Consider the following 23,383-nt stretch of genomic DNA (forward strand, 5'->3'; position numbering starts at 1 on the left):
CTCTGAGGATGTCACCCCACAACTCCTTGCCTCCCAGATTTCTGACTGGAAATCAGCTGTTAATCTTATTTAAGATCTTTTGCCTGATGAGTTGCATCTCCCTTGCTGCTTTCAAGATTCTCTCTTTGGCTTTCAACAGTTTCATTATAGAGTGTCTAGGTGCAGATCTCTTTGAGTTTATTTGATTTGTAGTCTATTATGCTACTTGCATGTATAGATTTTTTTTTTTTAATAAAATTTGGGAAGATTTTGGCTACTATTTCTTCAAATAGTCTTTCTGACCTTTCTCTCTCCTTTTCTTCTGGGACTCCCATTATACATATGTCAATATGTTTGATGGTGTTTCGCAGGCTTCTGAGACCCTGTTTATTTTTCTTCATTCTTTTTTCTTCCTGTTCTCAGAATCATCTCAAATATGCATTCTCATATGCATAATGGTATGTATATATAATGCATAATGATAGTACAAGAAAGAGAGGAGAAAGAAAAAGGAGCAGAAAAAATGCTTGAAGAAATTATGGTCGAAGACTTCCTGCATTTGATGAAAAACATTAATCTATACATCAGAAAAGCTCAACACACTCTAAGTATGATAAACTCAAAGATATTTATACCTAGACACAACCAAAGGCTTCTTCAAGCCAGGTTTACAGTTTCTTTGGCAACACATTTTCCTAAAATATTTAGTAGGTTTCTGATATACTTACAGAGAGTTATAGGTGTTATTAATCACAGTCCAGGTTGTTTTCTTTTCTTTTTTTTAAGATTTTATTTATTTATTTGACAGAGAGACACAGCGAGAGAGGGAACACAAGCAGGGGGAGTGGGAGAGGAAGAAGCAGGCTTCCCACTGAGTAGGGAGCCCGATGCAGGGCTCAATCCCAGGACACTGGGATCATGACCTGAGCCAAAGGCAGACGCCTAATGACTGAGCCACCCAGGTGCCCCTCTATATATTCTTGAAAATAAGGTGTATTCTGCTGTTGTTTCATGGACTATTCTAAAAAATGCCTTAAGACAGTTGGTTAATGGTCAAGTTTTCTCTTTCCTTGTTGAATTTTTGTCTGGTTATTATGTCAGTTATTGAGAATAATGTATTGACATCTCTACCCCAAACTGTGGAATTGTCAATTTCTCTGTCAGTTTTTACTTCATGTATTTTTGTGCCTCTGTTGTTAAATGTGTGTAAATTTTTACTTGTTTTCTATTCCTGATGTACTGAGCTTGTTAACATTATCAAATGTGCCTGTTTGTTTTAAAATATATTTTATCTGTGGGGCACCTGGGTGGCTCAGTCAGTTAAGTATCTGCGTTTGGCTCAGGTCATGATACCTGGGTCCAGGGATTGAGCCTCACATAGGGCTCCCTGTTCTGTGGGGGGGCTCCTTCTCCCTCTCCCCCAGCCTGCTGTTCCCCCTGCTTGTGCTCTCTCTGTCAAATAAATAAATAAAATCTTTAAAATATATATGTATATATTTTATCTGATACTAACATAGTCATTCTGATTCTCTTATGGTTACTCTTTGAATGATACATCTTTTCCCATCATTTTACTTTAAATTTATTTGTGTCTTTAAATTTAAAGTGTGTCTCTTGTATATGGCATATAGTTAAATCTTGCCTTTTATACTGCCTTAAATTATCTGTCTTTTAACTCTGGTGTTTAGCCCATTCACATTTAATTAATTATGATATGGTTAGATTTACATCCACTATTTTGCTATGTGTTTTCCAAATGTCTAATGTATATTTTTTCTTTATTGCATTCTTGTTTCCAACAAATACATTTTAGTGTACCATTGCAATTCCTCTGATTATCTTTTTAACTGAATATTTTGTGCTTATTTTCATAATATTTGTTCTAGGGATTACAATATGCATCTTAATTCATGACTATCTGCTTAAGGTTAATACTGACTCGATTCCAGTAAACTATTATAGCTACATCTTTGGTGCTACTACTGTCATACGTATCTATATATGTTATAAATTCAACAATATAATGTTATGATTGTTGCTTCATACAATCTTGTCTCTTAAAGAAATTAAGAAATGAAAAGAGAACTATAGATATTTATACAGGTTTTTATATTTACCCATATATTTACCAGTTCTAGCAGTGGATTTAAGTTAATGTCCCGTATCATTTCCTTCCAGCCTGAAGGACTTCCTTAGTATCTGTTATAGGGAATGTCTACTAGGAGTAAATTCTTTCAGTCTTGTTTAATATGGGAATACCTTTACTTTTCCTGAATTTTTATTATATAATTATTTGGTGATAACATTTTTTTTCTCCCAGCACTTTGAATATGTCATTCCACTGCCTATTGTCCTCCATCATTGTTGATGAGAAGTCAGCTGTTAGTCATATTGTTGTTTCTCTATACTTGATGAATCTTTTTCCTCTTGCTACTTTCAAGATTTCTCTTAGTCCCTGTAGTTTTTTGACCTCCTTGAATATCTAAATTAATGTTTTCTTTGTTTAATCATATTTACAAAGGTTTCAGCCATTATTCTTCAAATAACTTTTCTGCCCCCTCTTCCCTCTTCTCTTCTTCCAAGACTTTCACTACATGTATGTTGGTACACTTAATTTTGTTCCACAGGTTTCCGAGGCTCTGCTAATCTTTATTTAGTAATTTTACTCTGTGCTTTTAAATTTGGATTATTGCTATTGATCTAGCTTCAAGTTCACTGATTCTTTTTTTTTTTTTTAATTTTTTGGCACTGAAATTGCAGTTGAAGGGTTAGGGTTAGGGTGAATTTTTCATTCTAATTATTTTACATTTCTAAAATAAAATCTACAAACTCTAAAATTTGCATCTTTTTAATCATTTCTATTTATATTGATGTTCTATATTTGTTCCTTCATTATCATCATATTTTTCTTTAACCTTTAAACATGGTTTCCTTTAATTCTTTGAACTTATTTATAATAACTGCTTTGAGGTCATTTTATGCTAAACCCAACATCATGGCCCACCTAGATTCAGTTTCCATTGATTGCACTTTTCCTGAGTATGGATCATATTTTCCTATTTGTGTGTGGATGCAAGCAGCCCCAAGCAAGAACTCCACATACTGCAACTACTCAGTGGTTCTTCACAAACACTTTTCAATTTGTTGCTTCCCTCTGGCCTATTTCCAGAACTGTGAAAATTGTTTTTTTAGCAATTTTGTCCATTTTTATAGTTGTTTTGAGGTGAAAGGACTTGTCAAAGTTTTCATTCTGCCTCAGCTAGAAGTCCTTTCCTCTTAATTCTGTATTTTTAACAACACAAAGTATTATTTTTGTTGTTATTGTGGCTAATAGGCAATTTTTGTTTAGATTTCTCTACTTGTTTATATATATTCACTATTTCTTTATGTATTGTAGACTACTCTGCCAGGCTCATTTTGTTTATTCCTAAAATTAATCCTTTAGAAGATTTTTAGTTTAGGTTTCTTGGTAGTAATCTCTCATATATTTTTTTACTCTAAAAGCATTTTTTTAAAAAAATCATTATTGAAATATAATTTTGCTGTACAATTTTAGGTGGGTTTTTTCCCAAGCACTTTGAAGATACTCCATTTTTTCTGCTTCCTTGATTGCTTCTAAGAGGCTTCTCTTCTCCATGTATTATTCCTTTATAAGTGACCTGTCCTTTTTTTGGCTACTGTTAAGGTATATCTTCCTCCTCTATGTTGCTTTTTAAATTTGTCAGCAGTATATCTAGGAGTGGATTTTTTTGGTTTTGGGTTTTTTTTGTTGTTGGTTGTTTATTATCCTGCATGGTACATGCTATGGTTGTTAGATCTGTATATTCGTGTATTATTTTCAATTCTGGAAAACTCCAAGCTATAATCTCTTGGAATACTACATCTCCTGTATTCTTTCTTGAAATTGTCTTAGACATATGTTAGCTCTTAAATTCTTTTTTCTGTTTTCTTTTTTAATCTTTTTGTGCCTTATTATTGGAAATTGCCTTATAGTCATCTACTTTCTATTTTATATCTCTTATCCAGTTTTCTGTAGCTAATCTGTTAACTCATAAACTGATTTTTTAAAACTTCTTTTATTTTACTTTTCATTTCTAGAAGCTTTATTTACTTTCAAATTTGCCTGATCATTTTGATAGTTTCTTATTTATTGATAATTTTAAAATATCATGCTAATAATTTAATTTTTGTATTCTTTATCTGATCCTCTAATTTATGAAGTTTTTGGAGGTCTAAATTTGTTATCATTTTGCTGACTCTTACTCATGGTAACTTGTTTCCTTATGTGTTTGGTATTGTGAGTTCACACAATTTATTAAATTCAATATATAGAATCATGAAGGTCTAAATGTGATTGCTTTCCTTCAAAGAGGATTTATGCTTGCTTCTAAATTATTAGAAGCAAGGGTGGTATAAATATGGAACTATTTTAGCTCTGCTCATGAACTCCAGTTAATTATTTGAGTCTCAAATTCAGCTCTTTTTCTTCGAGGCAAGACCTACATTCTGCCTCCCAATATTAGTGTTGGTATTGGCATCTAACTCCAATGGAACCTCCACTTCAGAATTTACTAACCCCTCACAATTCAGGTTTCACATCACTGTGTCTTTATTTTGGCTCTTGGAAATTTCCTTCACTTTATTGAATGTCCAGCAAAGCTTTAAAAAAATATGCTTGTTGTATTTTATCCAGGATATCATTACACAGTAGTAGGAAAGCCCTTCAGAGTATGTAGTCCAACATTTTGCTGGAAGCAGACCTTTCAATATTAATTTTTTCAGAAGAATTTCTGAAGGTATTATGTTCCAAAAAATGTTTATTTTGATTGTTAATGTATTAAGTATACAAATTGATAAGGGGAGAGATAGCATTTTCTATACATATATATTTTTTCTATTTAATTTGTTTCCTTTATGTCCATCATGTTTATGCTTTTCAGTATAAGTCTTGCATGTTTCTTAGCAAGTTCATAACTAGACATCCTTCAGATTGTTTTTTTTGGTGATAGTTGTCAATGTAATGTTTTTATCATATATAGTAAAACTTTCAATTTTTGCATATTATGTAACCAACTACTTAGTAAAGATTCTCACATTTCTAAAAGTCTTCAATTGATTCTCTTAGATTATCTACATATTCAATCATTTTATCTGTGAATAATAATATTTTTGCCTCTTTCGAAGTTAGTATTTTTGATTTTGTAATTTTGTCTTTTGCATTGGCTATGACTATCACAAACCTACATGTTCTTGCATTAAAACTTTCCAAAATACAAGATACCTATGTAGCATACACTGAAACTGGAAATTAAACAATTGACCATAAAACTATCTATGTGCAGGTGTTTTAGTCCTTTAGCTATTATTAGAAAGGCATATTATGCCAACAACAAGTTGGTTTTAGATTTGTTTTATTTTTGGACTCGGCTTCCAAGTGATTAAATTAATTGCATCCTGAATTTGATCTCTAGAGAGATTCATGGGTTGGAGTCTCAAAAGGGGATCCTCAGCTCTCCACAAAAATGCACAGTATCAGATTATTTTTAATTATTTCAGTAATATCTAAATCTCTTTTAGGCACTGAAAGAGGTGCCTTAATCTTTAGGAGCACTGTTAAATAATCCTGTATATGTCTTTTCTCTAAAGTAATATAGTTTTCCTTAACCTTTACTATTAATTCCTATTTTCCAACACTTTCATCATTTTCATGAGTATTCTGTAAGTCTTCTCTAAAAGCTCTGTCTTTCTGAGGTTATACAACTTATTGTTGGCTCACAATCAGTCTAATAAGTATCCACCCAGGATAAAGAGGGATAATTATGAATAGTTTGCTACATATTGCCCTTCCTTTCTGGATGCTAGGATTTTATTTGCATCTTTAATAGCTTTACTTAATTAGACTTATTTTCAGGTTGTGATGCTTCATTCTTTAAATCCTTTTCAGCCTGGGTGGCTCAGTTGGTTAACCATCTGCCTTCAGCTCAGGTCATGATCCCAGAGTTCTGGGATTGAGCCCCACATCAGGCTCTCTGCTCAGTGGGGAGTCTGTTTGTCCCTCTCCCTTTGCCCCCTCCCCAGTTTGTGCTCTCTCTTTCTCTCTCAAATAAATAAAATCTTAAAAAAAAAAATCCTTTTCAGTCATACTTGCATATAGTCTGTGTTCAATAAGAAGTCATATCAACTAAACCTCTTCTCTTCTTTGGACAATGTCATTAGAAAGTGTTAATAGATCTTTATTAGAATAAGGAAACCATTATATTTTGTGTCTAGATTTCAGCTCACACACTCTCTGGACCCAATCGCTTTTGGCAACATTTAGTGGACAACATAGCCATGTTGACTTGATAATTAAGCAGTAAAATGAGTACTTAACTATATTAAAAACAATACTCAGGAAGTAAGAGTTATAGGTGTGTTTTAAACTTGAGGAAGTCTTTCGGTCATTAAAAAACTAATGATAAGCCCTAGAGAGATGGCTAATTCTATAACTGGGGTGAGAGGTACACGGTCTGAGCCAGAGAAAGTAGTGCCAGAGGGGCACCTGGCTGGCTCAGTCAGTGGATTGTGCAACTCTTGATCTCAGAGTCGGGAGTTTGAGCTCCATGTTGGGTATAGAGCCTACTTAAAAAAAAAAAAAAAAAAGAGTAGTGCCAGAAAATAAGAAAGTGCTCAAACACTCACCCATAATGAGGGGGATATGTTGAAGGGCTTACGTAGTCCTCTGAAAGAGCTCACAAAAGCCAAAGCTGGAGGGGCGCCTGGGTGGCTCAGTCAGTTAAGGGTCTGCCTTTGGCTCAGGTCATGATCTCAGGGCTCTGGGATCAGCCTCGCATTGGGTTTCCTGCTCAGCGGAGAGCCTGCTTCTCGTTCTCCCTCTGCTGATCCCCTTGCTGTGCTCTCTCTCTCTCTGTCAAGTAAATAAATAAAATCTTTTAAAAAAAGCCAAAGCTGGAAAAAGTTGAACAACAAAATAAATGAATTAGCATTGGATTATAACTCAAAGTCTAAAATAAACATCCTTAAGCCCATACTGGTATAAATAAATGAATACATGAGAGAGAATAGACAAGTATTGCATGCACGATTCCAAATAACTTACATAGATGATCTACTTTTAAAGGGATGAAGCTGGAAAGAGCCCAGATCAACAGATGAATGGATAAAGATGTGGTGTATATATACAATGGAATATTACGCAGCCATTAAAAAATGAAATCTTGCCATTTGCAACGATGTGGATGGACCTAGAGGGTAATCCTAAGCAAAATAAGTCAATCAGAGAAAGACAATTATCATATCATCTCACTCATATGTGCAATTTAAGAAACAAGGCAGAAGATCATAGGGGAAGAGAGGAAAAAATGAAACAAGATGACATCAGAGAGGGAGACAAACCATAAGAGACTCTTAATCTTAGGAAACAAACTGAAGGCTGCTGGAGGGGAGATGGACATTGGGGAGGGTATCTAGGGGCAGATGCCCCTAGACTTTTTTTTTTTAAAGAGGGAAGGTGAGGGACGCCTGGGTGACTCAGTTGGTTGAGCGTCTGCCTTCGGCTCCAGTCATGATCCCAGGGTCCTGGGGATCAAGTCCCGCATTGGGCTCCTTGTTCTCAGGGAGCCAGCTTCTCCCTCTGCCTGCCGCTCTTCCTGCTTGTGCACTCTCTCTCTCTGACAAATAAATAAATAAAATCTTTAAAAGAGAGAGAAATAGAGAATGTGTGATTTTATAGTGGAGAATCCTGGCAAACACTAGCTCAAGCCAAGTGACTAAAGCTAACATCAACAATGATAAGTCATACTGATAGTATTGATAGTAGTCATATTGATAAGGTTTGATGAGATGGTATTTTACCTCTGTGGTCTTCCTCCCCAAAACCCATAACTTCAGTCTATTCATGCCAAAAACATCAGGTAAATTTCACAGAAATACCTGGCCAGTATTCCTCAGAACTGTCAAGGTCATTAAAAACAAAGTCTCGTTAAACACTACATCAAAAACTAATGATGTATTATATGTTGGCTAATTGAACATAATTAAAAAAAAGAAATTATATTAACAAAAACCAAACAAACAAAGTCTGAGAAATTGTCACAGCTGAGGATAGCCTAAAGATACATGAGTACTAAATATAATGTGATGTCCTGGATGAGATCCTGGAACAGAAAAGGACATTAGGGGAAAATGGGGGAAATCTGAATAAACTATGGATTTTACTTAATAGTAATGTATCAATATTGTTTCATTAATTTTGACAATATATCATACTAACAATGTAAGATGTTAATAATAGGAAAACTGGATATGGGATATATGTCTCTGTACTATCTTTGTAATAATTTCATACATCTTAAACTGTTACAAAGTAAACAGTTCATTTAATAAATAATTTTATTTATTTTTTAAATATTTTATTTATTTATTTGACAGAGAGAGACACAGCAAGAGAGGGAACACAAGCAGAGGGAGTGGGAGATGGAGAAGCAGGCCTCCCGCAGAGCAGGGAGTCCAACACGGGGCCCAATCCCAGGACGAAGGCAGGTGCTTAATGACTGAGCCACCCAGGCACCCCAGTAAATAATTTTTTTTATTTATTTTTTTTAAAGATTTTATTTATTTATTTGAGAGAGAGAGAGAGAATGAGAGACAGAGAGCATGAGAAGGAGGAAGGTCAGAGGGAGAAGCAGACTCCCTGCTGAGCAGGGAGCCCGATGTGGGACTCGATCCCGGGACTCCAGGATCATGACCTGAGCCGAAGGCAGTCGCTTAACCAACTGAGCCACCCAGGCGCCCAGTAAATAATTTTTTTAAAAGTCAGTAGTAGGGCTTTGTTTCTTTCATGTTTGGTATTTAAATGACTATCTTGGATAAATATTGATAGCATCCCAATGAAGATCGATGGAGAAAAATGAGAAGTGATAGCTAATTTGTTAAATAAGACGATTGGGATTTTAAAAGATCTCAATGGATTGGAATGATAGACTGATCTTCAGTAAGATTCCATTTCATAAGGCTAAATTTAAATTTATGCTCAAAAATGAATTGCACAAGTAAATTATGTTTGCTAGATGTACCATATATGTGAAAAAATCCTATAGGCTTTATTTTATGATAAACTTGATGCAAGTCTGTAAATTTTTGCTGTCAAAAAAAGTCAGGGCTCCTGGCTGGCTCAGTCATTAGATCATGTGACTCTTGTTCTCGGGGTCATGAGTTTGAGCCCCACATTGGGCATAGAGATTATGTAAATAAATAAAAATATGGGGCACCTGGGTGACTCAGTTAAGCAGCTGGTTCTTAATCTCAGCTGAGGTATTGATCTCAGGGTTGTGACTTCAAGCCTGCATTGAGCTCCATGCTGGGCATGGAGCATACTAATAAAATAAATAAAATTAAAATAAATAAATAAATAAATAAATAAATTAATAAATAAATAAATAAATAAATAAATAATAAGTATTCATCTATAGCAACAGGATTTAGAATGAATGGTAATGTTGCTATTCTCTTACAGTCAAAAAACTCCTTGACTATGAAATCAGTTTAGGAATGGTATACTTTAAAAGATACAAGGCAGATTGGAGCAGATCCAGAGGAGAAAAAGTACAAATGAGGAACACATTTTAGAACACAGTTTCTTCACCTATTTGAAAAGTAACACTGTGAAAAAACTGAGGTTAATTTCATGTGGCTTTAGAAAATAGGATAGAAATAGGATAAAAGTTCTAAGGAGGTAGATTTCAGGAAAAAATTGATTTCTGAAAATAAAATTGTCTAACTCAATATGAGTTCTCTCTCACTGAAGGTGTTCACATAAAATCTCTATTTTAATTTGTTGAAGATCTTGAGGAATTCAAATATTTATGGGGAGTTTTAGTAGAATGAAATGCCCTTAGGTTTTATATTCTTCAATATTTCATTCAATTAAAAAATTTCAAAATACATTATTATTTCCTGTGTCAAAAGCCAAACTCTGCCTACTGAATAAAACAAAGCATAAAGATAAGTTCATTTCAAGGCTTTTGACCTGCAAGCCAGGAACTCAAGGATACAGAAGCAATGAATTCAAAGTTGCTCACAGACTAAGAGATTTTTATGAGATAAATGCAGAAATTATTTGGCTTTTTCAGCCGATTGGTTGGCTAGTATTTTTCTTTTTTTTCTTTTTAAAATTTATTTATTATGTTCAATTAGCCAACATATAGTATATCATTAGTTTTTGATGTAGTGTTCAACGATTCATTAGCTAGTGGCTTTCTTATTTGGATCAGGTTAGTTGAGTCAGGGGAACAAGGAAGTCCAGAGATGGTATAAACAGACTTGGAGTTTGGAGATTGGCTGTTGTCCTCTGCTGATTTCCAAGAAGAGCTGTAAATTCCTATAAGGTTAGGTTGTTTGTTTTATGCACCTGCATTGACCCTTCCCATTTTGTCCTTGACATAAGTGACTCCATTTTAGTTTAGTTCTACACTTGATACTAGTTAATCTTCTGAATATTAAATATTAGGCATTGGGGAAGCAGCATAGCATATAGTGAATAAAATGATAGTCTTTGGAGCAATTGTCTGGGTTCAAGTCTGGTTCTGCCATTTACTATGTTGGTGAGCTGGGGCAAGTTACTTAACTTTAATATGTTGTAGGCTTTACCCAGACAAAAGCAATTTGTTTCCTTATTTGTAAAATGAGAATAATAGTACCTACTTCATGTCTTTATTATAAGGATTTAATGACATCATATTTATAAAATGCTTAGAGTAGTAACTGATACTTTGTAAGCATTATAAATGTTGAAATATAATGAGGATTTTTAGTAAGTTTTAAGAGGCCCTAGGATGAAAGTTGCAATCTTTATTTCATATGGTGCAATTAATGTTAAAAAATATAATTTTTCTTCTAATTTACAACTTTTGGTGCTGTTTTGTTATATTTTTAAATAAAAGGGAATCTGTTCATGCCACAATTGTAAAATAATCTAGTAAGATCAGTAAATTAATGATCCTCTGCTATGTAGATATTTATACATTAAATTCTTAATTACTTTATTATTTCCCCCTACATTTGCTCTACATCAAGTGTAAATTCCAAAGTGTTTCTCCCCCAAATTATTTTAAGCCCTGTCTTTCATCATTTTTTTTTGCTCACCCCAAATGCAACAATACCCTTGCTTAATCAACTTAACTTATGTATCTGGAATTGCAACATAAAAGTCCCAAAACAGCACTTGAGAAACTATGATTTATACTTAATGTGTTACAGGTGGCTTCTTAGGAGAAATGCTTATTTCTTGCATCATTAAAATGATAAATTTCTAAATTCTCAAGTTGCATTTCTGTTAAAAGTTTGCTGTAGTTCATTTACTTCCAAATTTGGTTTTGCATACACATTCCCAAATAATACTCTTGACCTTAAGTTTACAAGAGCAAAATTACTATTAAAATCCTAGTAGAAGTAGATGATATTAACAAATTCAGCAACAGGATTTCCTGCTATTAAAACATCATAAGTTATTTAGACTAAACTGTACCAGATTTTGTTCTCAGGATTGGTAAAAAACAAAAAACAAAGCAAAACAAAAAAACACATCAGATCACTATCAAAACCAATAAGATGACCTCACTGTTATTAGGAATTCTCAATCTCAGGAAACAAACTGAGGGTTGCTGGAGTGGTGGGGGGTGGGAGGGATGGGGCAGCTGGGTGATAGACACTGGGGAGAGTATGTGCTGTGGTGAGCGCTGTGAATTGTGCAAGACTGTTGAATCACAGATCTGTACCTCTGAAACAAATAATACATTATATGTTAAAAAAAAGAAGAAGAAGAAGAAGATAGCAGGAGGGGAAGAATGAAGGGGGGGAAATCAGAGGGGGAGATGAACCATGAGAGACGATGGACTCTGAAAAACAAACTGAGGGTTCTAGGGGGAGGGTGGTGGGAGGATGGGTTAGCCTGGTGATGGGTATTAAAGAGGGCACGTTCTGCATGGAGCACTGGGTGTTATATGCAAATAATGACTCATGGAACACTACATCAAAAACTAATGATGTAATGTATGGTGATTAACATAACATAATAAAAAAACCCAATAGGATGGTGAGAGGATGGGTTAAACAGGTGATGGGGATTAAGGGGTCTACTTGTGATTAGCACAGAGTGACGTATGGAAGTGCTGAATCACTATATTGTACACCTGAAACTAATATAACATTGTATGTTAACTAACTGGAATTAAAATAAAAACTTAAAAAAAAAAACAGTAAGAATGTAACGGATGAGGCAATCTTAAATATAAGTTACACCAAAGAAAGCAGCTGCTATAGATTTTAACATGTGATCTGTTACATTGATTTTTGCGAGGTTTTAGCTTCAAATTCCAATTTTAATAAAAAAGATTTATAATGAAATAAGGGCAATAATCATGTCTTGAAAACACATTTGACTATACCTTTGCTAAGTTAATGTTTTACAATTTAAAAGCTACTTTAAAAATGAATATAGAGACCAAACACATGGTTTCAATAAGCTTTGGTGTGATACAGCAACATCTTTTGCTGATTTAAAGATAAAGAGTATATTATACTACAGTAATACAGCTAGGCTGTATTATGCACAAATTGTCAATCAAATGCCCATCATTTTGGTACAAGATAATTAATCCTATATACTCTGTATGTAATATTTTAGGAAAGTACTGTTTTAATAATGAAATGAAGATGGTTATTTAAAAATTTTTTAATATGATAAATGAACTTTAAAGATGTATGAAGGCAATAATTTCTGTATCTTCTAATGTTTAATGACATTCTATTCATGATGAATGATCATATGAACAAGCTATATTAGCCTTATTTGCCCATTTGTTTTTAAGGTTTTTTATTTATTTGACAGAGAGAGAGACAGTGAGAGCAGGAACACAAGCAGGGGGAGTGGGAGAAGAAGCAGGCCTCCTGCGGAGCAGGGAGCCTGATGCGGGGCTCGATCCGAGGACCCTGGGATCATGACCTGAGCTGAAGGCAGATGCTTAATGACTGAGGCACCCAGGCACCCCCTTATTTGCCCATTTTTATCTCTCCTGATTACTTTTTTTTAAAAAAGATTTTATTTATTTGACAGAGAGAGAGATAGAGCAGGAACACAAGCAGGGGGAGTGGGAGAGGGAGAAGCAGGCTTCCCACCGAGCAGGGAGCCCGATGTGGGACTCGATCCCAGGACCCTGGGATCATGACCTGAGCTGAAGGCAGACGCTTAACGACTGAGCCACCCAGGCGCCCTCTCCTGATTACTCTTAAGGAAAAATTGTGTATCTACTGATTATTGAGCCTTCCTTGGGCAAAATCATCTATCCTCTATTTAAATCACTTGACAGCTAAAATTGTTTTTGGGAATACAAACAACTTTCTATATTTAAATATCTCCCTGAAGGAAGTAAATTTAATGCCATCCTTGTAGTATTCAAGTCAGGAATTATGGAGTTGTGTTTTTTGAGCTTCTGGGTAATAGAAAAGCTACAGACTCTACCTTAAACATATAGAAGAAACTCAATACAGTAGCCTACCAGGATTTTCCCTAATTGTTTTCTTGTTCAGTCACTTAAAAAAACTTTTACTGTGCCTAATTTATGTCAGACTATGCTATGTATTAATAATATTTTTTAAAAAACATAACATGGTTGTTCTCAAGGACTTTACAATTTAGTGAGTCATACAAGTAACAAAAACTTAAAATATAGTTTGAAAATGCTATGATAAGGTATGCAAAAACATAGCAAAGAGGTATCCTAACTGTACCTCCGATGGCTTGGGAAGGTTTTTTGAATGAGATACTAATTGAATCAAGACTTAAATTGTATGTAAAGTATTCAGGAAAATTTGGTGTAGGATAAGGTGAAAAGAATATTCTAGGCAGAGAACAGCATTTGCAAAGGCAAAGTTTCAAGAGTGTGTGGCATATTATTAAAAACACTAAATACTTAGGTATAACAAGTAAACAGAAGCCTGTTGGTAGAATTAATAAATATTTCTGGAAAGACAAAGTCCAAGTCAAGAAGTATCTTCAATGATGGCGCCTGGGTGGCTCAGTTGGTTAAGCAACTGCCTTTGGCTCAGGTCATGATCCTGGAGTCCCAGGATCAAGTCCCACATCGGGCTCCCTGCTCGGCAGGGAGTCTGCTTCTCCCTCTGACCCTCCTCCCTCTCATGCTCTCTGTCTCTCATTCTCTCTCTCTCAAATAAATAAATAAAATCTTTAAAAAAAAAGTATCTTCAATGAAATCCTATAAATTAAGTATTTATTCTGAATATGACACATTGTCAGATGTTTAATGATAGCCATCCTACCATTTTTCCTTAGCTATAACATGCATGTAGCAAAATATATTAAGTGTATAACTATGAATTTTTTCTTCCTGTTTTGTTATTTTTTATTCAATATAATTAACAGTGTTATATTAGTTTCAGGTATATAATATAACGATTCAAAATTTCTATACATTACTCAGTGCTCATCATGATTAGTGTACTCTAAATCCCTTGTATCTGTTATCTATTTCACATATCCCCCCCTCCACCTCCCCTCTGCCAACCACCAGTTGATTTACTATATTTGAGTCTGTTTGTTTATTTGTCTCTTTTTTCTTTGTTCATTTGTTTTATTTTTTAATTTCCACATGTAAGGGAAATCATATGGTATTTATCTCTGTCTGACTTATTTCACTAAACATTGTACCTTCTAGATCCATCCATGTTGTTGCAAATGGCAAGATCTCCATCGTTTTTATGGTTGAATAATATTCCATTATATATGTGTGCCACATCTTTATCTACTCATCTACCAATGGACACTTGGGTTGCTTCCATATCTTGGCTATTGTAAATAATGCTGCAATAAACATAGGGGTTCATATTCTTTTGAATTAGTGTTTTTGTTTTCTTTGGGTAAATACCTAGTAGTGAAATTACTGGACCATATGGAAGTTCTATTTTATATTTTTAAAAGAATCTCCTTACTGTTTTTCACAGTGTCTGCATCAATTTGCATTCCCACAAATAGTGAACGAGGGTTCTTTTTTCTCCACATCCTCACCAACACTTGTTATTTCTGTCTTTTTGATTCTAGCCATTCTAACAGGTGTGAGGTGATATCTTGTTGTTTTGATTTGCACTTCCCTAATGATTAGTGATGTTGAGAATCTTTTCATGTGTCTGTTGACCATTTGTATGTCTTCTTTGGAAAAATGCCTATTCAGGTCCTTTGCCCATTTTAATAGGATTATTTATTTTTTTGGTGTTGAGTTGTGCAAGTTCTTTATATATTTTGGATATTAACCCCTTATCAGATATATCATTTGCAAATATCTTCTCCCATTTGGAAGATTGCTTTGTCATTTTGTTGATGATTTCCTTCACTGTGCAAAAAGTTTTTTGTTTTGATATAGTCCCAATAGTTTATTTTTGTTTTTGTTTCCCTTGCCTGAGGAGATATATCTAGAAAAACGTTCCTATGGCTGATGTCAAAGAAATTACTGCTTATGTTTTCTTCTAGGAGTTTAATGGTTTCAGGTCTCACGTTTACCATCTTTATTCCATTTTTAATTTATTTTTGTGTATAGTGTAAGAAAGTCATCCAGTTTCATTCTTTTGCATGTAGCTGTCCAGTTTTCCCAGCATCATTTGTTGAAGAGACTGTCTTTTCCTCATTGTGTATTCTTGACTCCTTTGTCATAGATCAATTGACCATGTAAGTGTGAGTTTACTTCTGGGCTCTCTATTCCGTTCTATTGATCTTTGTGTCTATTTTTTTGCCATTACCATACTGTTTTGATTACTACAGTTTTGTGGTAAATCTTGAAATCTGGGATTGTGATATCCCCAGTTTTGTTCTTTTCCAAGATTGCTTTGGCTATTCAGTCTTCTGTGGTTCCATACAAATTTTAGTATTATTTGTTCTCGTTTGGTTGCAAATGTTCTTGGTATTCTAACAGGGATTGCATCAAATCTGTAGGTTGCTTTGGGTAATATGGACATTTTAACAATACTGGTTCTTCCAATCCATGAGCATGGAATATTTTTCTATTTGTGTCATCTACAATTTATTTCTTTATTTCTTTTTTTTTTTCAGTGTGCATTTTCCCCCTGAACTCTTTCTTTCTTTTTCTTTCTTCCTTCCTTCCTTCCTTCCTTTCTTTCTTTCTTTCTTTCTTTCTTTCTTTCTTTCTTTCTTTCTTTTTCTTTCTTTCTTTCTTTCTTTCTATTAATTTTTTATTTAAATTCAATTTAGTTAACATATATATATAGTATATTATTAGTTTCAGGGGTAGAATTTAGTGATTTGTCAGTTGCCTATAACACCCAGTGCTCATTACATCAAGTGTCCTCCTTAATGCCCATCATCTAATTACCCTATCCCCCCACCCAATTTATTTCATTCAGTGATTTATAGTTTTCAGAGTACAGATCTTTCACCTCCTCATTTAACTTTATTCCTAGGTATTATATTCTTTTGGTGCAATTGTAAACGGGATTATTTTCTTAATTTTTCTCCTACTTCATTATTAGTGTATAGAAGTGAAATGGGTTTCTGTATATTAATTTTATATGCTGTGACTTTACTGAGTTCATTTATCAGTTCTAGTAGTTTTTTAGTGGAGTCCTTAGAGTTTTAAAAATAAACACCTTTTTAACTATTACCCATATTAAGATGTGCAATATTTCCCACACTCTAGGTTTTCTCATACCCCTTCCCTATCTATAACCACCCCTTACCCAGGTAACCACTATTCTAACATATTATCATGGATTAGTTTTGCCTGTTCTTGTGCTTTTTTAAGACTCTCTTCTTTCACTCAACACAAAATCTGTGAGATGCACCCAGGTTAATGCATGTAATACTAGTGTTTTTTCTTATTGCTGTGTAGTCTCTTTTATGATTTTATCACAGTTGTGTATCCATTCTACTGTTCACTAACATTTACATTGTTTTCTAGTTTTTTGTTACAATAAAACTACTATAAAGATTTTTTTTGGATGTGTTGATATATTGTTTGCATTCTTCATTAGATCTGTTGGGTGGATTCTCCTGGAGTGAAATTGGATGTTTAGGTTTAATAGTTACTGCCAAAAAGTTTTCTGAAGTGGTTATGCCAATTTACACACTAACCAGCAATGTATAAGATTTCTTTTTTTTTTTTCCTTCAATTTTTTATTTAAAGTCTAGTTAACACACAGCACAATATTAGTTTCAGGAATAGAATTCAGTGATTCATCACTTATATACAACACCCAGGGCTCAACATGACAAATGCCCTCCTTAATACCCATCACCCATCTAGCCCAACACCCACCCACCTCCCTCCATCAATCTCCATCAGTTTGTTCTCTATCTTTAAGAGTCTTTTATGGTCTCTCTCTCTTTCTGTCTCTCTCTTTCTTTTTGAGCCCAAATGTCCACTGACTGATGAATAGATAAAGAAGATGTGGTATATATACACAATGGAATATTACTCAGCCATGGGAAAAAGGATGAAATCTTGCCATTCACAATGACATGGATGGAGCTAGAGTGTATTATGCTAAGTGAAATAAGTCAGTCAGAGAAAGACAAATACCATATGCTTTCACTTGTGTGGAATTTAAGAAACAATACAGATGAACATGTGGGAGGGGGGAAAAGATTTCTATTTGATTCATATCTTCATCAATACTTGATAGTCTTTTACATTACTAGCTATTCTGGTGGATGCAAACTGGTATTTCATTGTAGTTTTGTTTTTTGGTTTTTTTTTTAGATTTTATTTTTAAGTAATCTCTACACCCAACATGGGGCTCAAAGTCACAACCCTGAGATCAAGAATTGCATGCTCTACTGACTGAGCCAGCCAGGTTCCCCTCACTGTAGTTTTAAAGTGCATTTCCCTGGTAATAATGATTTTAATTTTTTTGGTCATTTGGATATCTTCTTTCAGAAGAACTTGTTCAATTCTTTTGTTATTTTTTAATTAATTTTTTTCCTTTCATCTTATTTGTAGGAGTTCTTTGTAAACTCAGGATAAACTCCTTTGTTAGATGTATGTACTGTGAATATCTTTTCTGGACTATAGCCTTCCTTTGTACTGTCTTACTAGTGTTTTTGATGAACTAAATTTCTTAATTAAGTTTAATTTATTAGTTTTTATTTTAGAGTTAGTGTTTGTGGCCTGTTTAAATCCTTGCCTACCATAAGATCATAAAGATAGTCTCCTATGTTTTCCTCTCTAAACTTAATTGTTTTAGCCTTCACATTTAGAATCATGATTCATCTCAACTAATTCTTATAGATGGTATGAATAGGGGTTAAGGTTCATTGTTTCTCAAACAGGTGTCCACTTTACCTAGCACTATTTTTTAAAAAATCCTTCTGCCACTTAATTGCAGTTACAGCTTCATTGTAAATCAAATGACTATATATTTGTGAGTCTATTTCTGAACTCTATTCTGTAACAGTATTGGTCTATATGTCTATTGTCTTAGTTCAGACTGCTATAACAAATTACCATAGACTGGCTGGTGTGAACAACAAACATTTGTTTCCCACAGTTCTGGAGGCTGGAAGGTCCAAGATCAAGATGCCCACAGAGCCAGTGTCTGGTGAGAGCCTGCTTCCTAGTCTGCAAATAGCACTCTTTTAGTATCCTTACATAGTGGAGAGCAAAGAAATAAGGAGCAAACTCTCCTGTCTCTTCTTCTAGGGGCACTAATCCCAGTTATGATGGCTCCATTCAAGACCTAATTATATTCCAAAGGCCCTACCTCCTAATATTAACATACTGGAGGTTAGAATTTTAACATATGAGTGGGGGAGGGACACAAATGTCTATTCTTTTGCCACTACCACAGTGTATTAACTAATGTACCTTTAAAGTAAATCTTCAAATCTTGTTATTCAGGATTATATTGGCTATTGTAAGTCCTTTGCATTTCCATATAAATTTTAGAATCAGTTTGTTAAATCTTCACAAAACTCAAACCTTTTGGGATTTTGATTAGGACTGTGACACATAGATAAAATTGGGAGGAATTGACATCTTAATGATATTGAAGGTTTTTTTCTCTGTGAACACGAATTATCTGTCTTTATGAAGGTCTTTAATTTCTCTAAGAAATGTTTTATAGTTTTCAGTATAGCGGCCTTTCACATCTTTGTTAGATTTATTCCTAGGTATTTACTTTGCTCATGTTATTGTCAATGGTGTAGCTTTATAAATTTTATTTTCCATTATTTATACCTAATATATAGAAATACAATTAATTGTTACATAATAACCTTGCATCTAGATACCCTGCCAAAATCAGTTATATTTTGTATATTTTCTTGGGTTTGCAATATATAATCATATTATCTTTAAATACAACTTTTATTTTCTATCCAATCTTCATACATTGCAAAATTTTTCTTATTGCACTGCCTAAGACCTCTAGTATAATAATAGCTTATAGTGAACATTGATGTCACCTTCTCAAATTTAGAAGAGACATAACCTAAGTGTAGGTTTTGTGTAGATAACTTTTATCAGATTTTAAAGTTCCCTTTTTTTCTTAGTTTTTATCATGAATTCATGTTGGACTTTATAAAATGCTTTTGCTGCTGCTGCTGCTGCTAATGGGATGATTGTATTGTTTTCCTTTTTATTCTGTTATGTGGTAAATTAAATTAATTGATTTTTCAAATGTTAAACTATGCTTGCTTCCTGGAATAAATCTAACTTGGTCATGATATGTTATCCTTTTTACATATCACAGGGTTTGATTTGTTAATACTTTTTTTTTTTTAGAATTTTGGTATCTAGTTTCATGGGAGATATTGGCCAATAATTTTACTTTTTTACAATGTTTTTATCAGATTTTATAATTAGGGTTATGCTGGCTACATAAAACAAGTTGTAAAGTGTTCACTCTTTCACTATCGTCTGAAGGAGATTGTTAATATTGTTATTATTTCCTTCCTTAAATGTTAGCAATAATTTACCAGTGAAGCCATATGTGATTGGGGTTTTTTTGTGGGGAAAGGGTTTCAGTTTTGAATATAATTTCTTTAACAGGTATAAGACCATTCAGATTTTTTTCTTTTTCTTTCTTCCTTGTTTTTCCTTTTGCTTTCTCTCTTTTTTTTTTTTTTTTTGCTTTATATATTTTGAAGCTACGTTATTAAGTGTATATAAACTTAGGCTTGTTGTGTATTGCTTTTGAATCAATACTTTTAATCATTATCAAATGTCCCCTTTTATATCTAACAATACTTTTTGTCTTAGGTTCACTTTTTCCCATGTTAACATAGCTGTAAATTTTCTTTGATTAGGGTTTATTTTCAACCTTTACCTGTTCTCATCTTTATAGCATGTCTCCTGTAAACAATGTATTATCAGGTCTTGTTTTTTAGTCATTCCTACAATACTTTTCCTTTAATCAGTGTCAATGTACATTTAAGTACTGATATATTTAGATTTAAATCTATCATCTTGCTATGTTTCCTATTTGTTTCATCTATGTTTCCTTATTTCTCCTTTCCCATAGTCCTCATCTTCTTCTTTTAGGCTAGTGAATTTTTAGTTATACACTTGATATTATTACGTTAAGGATCACTTTAAAGCAGGGTTTCCTCAGCCTCAGCACTATTGACATTTTGGAACAGATAATTCTTTGTCTGTCTGTGCACAGGAGACTGTCCTGTGCATTACAGGGTGTTTACCAGCATCCAAGACCTGTACCCAGTAGCAGCATCTTTCCATCCAAGGTTGTAACATCCCCAAATTTCCAAGACATTTCTAAATGTTCCCTGGGATGGCCAAATTAATCCTGTTTGAGAACCACTGCTCTAAATTAGTGCTAACAGAAATATAACACAAGTTATATATGTAATTTTAAAATTTCTGGTGCCCACATTAATAAAGCAAAAAGAAAGAGGTGAAATTAATTTAAACAATGTTTTTATCTAACCAAATATATTTAAGATATTAGCATTTCAACATGTAATCAATATTAAAAAATGTTAATGAGATATTTTACATTCTTTTTTTCATACTATGTCTTCTAAATCTGGTGAGTTTTACTTTTGCAGTGCATCTTAATTTGAACTAGCTACCATAGGGGCACCTGGCTGGCTCAGTCAGTGGAGCATGCAACTTTTAATCTCGGGGTCCTAAGTTCAAGCCCCACATTGAGCACAAGCCTACTTAAAAAAAAGAAGGAGGAGAAGAACAACAACAACAACAACAACTAGCTATATCAAGTACTTAATAGCCACATGCAGCCTAGTAGCTACCAAATTGGACAAAACCTTAGAGATGTTGATATTTATTCTTGACTTATTATAATTGTTAGCACATAAGTCAGGAAATTCAGTCGAAGTAAATCAGTACTTCTATCACAATAGAAGAATCTTACAATAGTTTAGCTCCATTTTTTCCTGTCCTCCCTTTGTGACATTGTTGTCACATGTTTTATTTCTACATATGTAATAAACCCTGCAAGACATCATTGTTTCTTTTTAAAAATCTGTATTCTTTTGTACTAACCCACATATTTACCCTTATGGTATTATTTATTCCTTTCTGTAGTTCTGTACTTCTGGGATCATTTCCTTTAACTTGAAAATCTTTTAGAATTTATTATTGTGTGAGGCTATTGGCAACAAAGTCATTTAGCTTTCCTTCTGTCTTTCTGTTACATTTTAAAGAATATTTTTTCTGGGTACAGAACTCTAGTTTGGGAGGGTGTTTGTTTGTTTAGCAATTTAATGATGCCATTACATGGTCTTTTTGGTTTCAGCTGAAAGTCAGTTTGAAATCTTATTGTTGCTCTTTTAAAGAGAATTCTTTCTTTTTCTCTGAATTCTTTCTAATATCTAATAAAGATATTAGTTCTTTTTTTCAGCAGCACATCTTCTTTATCCATTCATTTGTCAAAGGACATTTGGGCTCTTTCTATAATTTGGCTGTTGTTGATAATGTTGCTATAAACATCAGGGTGCATGTATCCCTTTGTAGCAGTACTTTTTGGGTAAATACCTAGTAGTGCAATTGCTGGATTGTAGGGTTGTTCTGTTTTCAACTTTTTGAGGAACCTCCATACTGTTTTACAGAGTGGCTGCACCAGTTGCTTTCCCACCAACAGTGTAAGAGGATTCCCTTTCTCAGCATCTTCACCAACACCTGTTGTTTCCTGTGTTGTTAATTTTAGCCATTCTGACTGGTGTGAGGTGATATTTCATTGTAGGTTTGATTTGTATTTCCCTGATGATCGATGATGATCAATGATGCTCATGTGTCTGTTAACCATCTGTATGTTTTCTTTGGAAAAATGTCTATTCATGTCTTCTGCCCATTTTTAAATTGGATTATTCATTTTTTGGGTGTTGAGTTTGATAAAGTCTTTATAGATTTTGGATACTAACCCTTTATCAGATATGTCGTTTGCAAATATCTTCTCTCATTCCATAGGTTGCCTTTTAGTTTTGTTGATTGTTTCCTTCAGTGGGCAGAAGCTTTTTATTTTTATGAAGTCCCAATAATTTATTTTTGCTTTTGTTTCCCTTGCATCAGGAGAAAGAAGTTGCTATGGCCAATGTCAAAGAGGGTACAGCCTGTGTTCTCCTCTAGTATTTTGGTGGTTTCCTGTCTCACATTTAGGTCTTTCATCCACTTTGAATTTATTTTTGTGTATGGTGTAAGAAAGTGACCCAGTTTCATTGTTTTGCTTGTGGCTGTTCAGTTTTCCTCATACCATTTGTTGAAGAGACTGTCTCTTTTCCATTGGATATTTTTTCTTGCTTTGTTGAAGATTATTTGACCATAGTGTCATGGGTTCATTTCTGGGTTTTCTACTGTGTTCCATTGATCTAAGAGTGTGTGACTCTTGATCTTGAGGTTTTAAGTTTGAACCCCGCATTGGATGTAGAGATTACCTAAAAATAAAATCTTCTAAAATAAAATAAAATAAAAATCTCTTCAAGTTTTAAAACCATATTTGTTAATAGTGATTTTAAAGTCCTTATCTACTATTTCCAACATATGTATCATCTGTGGTTCTGGTTCTGTTTGTTTTTTATCTTGATTGTTGGTATCATTTTTTCTCTTTATGTGTATTGTAATTTTTAATTATATGCAGACATTTTGTATAATGTGACCATAGAGAGTACTGGTGATGTTATTTTCTCCCAGGAATAGTCCACTCTTTTCTCTGCTAACTAAATGAATTAAGGTAAAGATCACTTCAGTACAATCTGGAAATGAACTAGGTGAAAGCTGAATTATACTTCTAGTGAAACTCAGTCCATCTCTGACTTATCCCTGATCCTTAGAAGGGGCCTCTAAGCTTTTAATTGGAATTTTAGTAAGTCTGCAGACTGACCTACTGTGGGAGAAGCCTAACACCCTAC

The 23,383-nt window shown here is 33.8% G+C and overlaps 1 protein-coding gene across 5 annotated transcripts in view; it reads right to left on the reverse strand.

Annotated features, from left to right (window-relative positions):
• The window catches only part of CUNH1orf185 (chromosome unknown C1orf185 homolog), a 159,905-nt gene that overhangs the window by 91,901 nt on the left and 44,621 nt on the right, over nucleotides 1-23,383 (reverse strand). For 3 of the 5 annotated variants that reach the window (XM_054512867.2, XM_054512866.2, XM_045897728.3), the window contains exon 2: nucleotides 6,661-6,886. The exons of 1 other annotated variant lie outside the window; for it this stretch is intronic. The gene's annotated coding sequence lies outside the window, so the exon portion shown is untranslated. Of the gene's footprint in view, nucleotides 1-6,660; nucleotides 6,887-7,078; nucleotides 7,237-23,383 lie in introns of all 5 variants that reach the window. One more of the 5 variants, XM_064589171.1, reaches the window with a different exon arrangement.

Source organism: Mirounga angustirostris, unplaced genomic scaffold (assembly GCF_029215605.1).
Source record: "Mirounga angustirostris isolate CCGP_5_RB_7025 unplaced genomic scaffold, mMirAng1.0.hap1 SCAF_4, whole genome shotgun sequence".
Taxonomy (NCBI): domain Eukaryota; kingdom Metazoa; phylum Chordata; class Mammalia; order Carnivora; family Phocidae; genus Mirounga; species Mirounga angustirostris.